Raw genomic sequence first — 633 nt, 5'->3', positions numbered from 1 at the left:
GCGTTTAATGCCAGTCTGGTGCCCCTTTCTGGCGTTAAACGCCCAGAGTGGTGCCAGACTGGGCGTTAAACGCCCAACAGCTAGCCTTATTGGCGTTTAAACGCCAGCAGGTTCTTCCTCTAGGGTGTGCTATTTTTCTTTCTGTTTTTCATTTTGTTTTTACTTTTTCAATTGATTTTGTGACTTCTCATGATCATCAACCTACAGAAAACATAAAATAACAAAGGAAAATAGATAAAATATAACATTGGGTTGCCTCCCAACAAGCGCTTCTTTAATGTCAGTAGCTTGACAGAGGGCTCTCATGGAGCCTCACAGATACCCAGAGCAATGTTGGAACCTCCCAACACCAAACTTAGAGTTTGAATGTGGGGGTTCAACACCAAACTTAGAAGTTGGTTGTGGCCTCCCAACACCAAACTTAGAGTTTGACTGTGGGGGCTCTGTTTGGCTCTGTTTTGAGAGAAGCTCTTCATGCTTCCTCTCCATGGTGATAGAAGGATATCCTTGAGCCTTAAACACAAAGGATTCTTCATTCACTTGAATAATCAATTCTCCTCTATCAACATCAATCACAGCCCTTGCTGTGGCTAGGAAGGGTCTGCCAAGGATGATGGATTCATCCATGCACTT

This window comes from Arachis duranensis, chromosome 1, assembly GCF_000817695.3.
Source record: "Arachis duranensis cultivar V14167 chromosome 1, aradu.V14167.gnm2.J7QH, whole genome shotgun sequence".
Lineage (NCBI taxonomy): Eukaryota > Viridiplantae > Streptophyta > Magnoliopsida > Fabales > Fabaceae > Arachis > Arachis duranensis.
The sequence above is the reverse complement of the archived record's forward strand: the minus strand, read 5'-3'. Positions refer to the sequence as shown.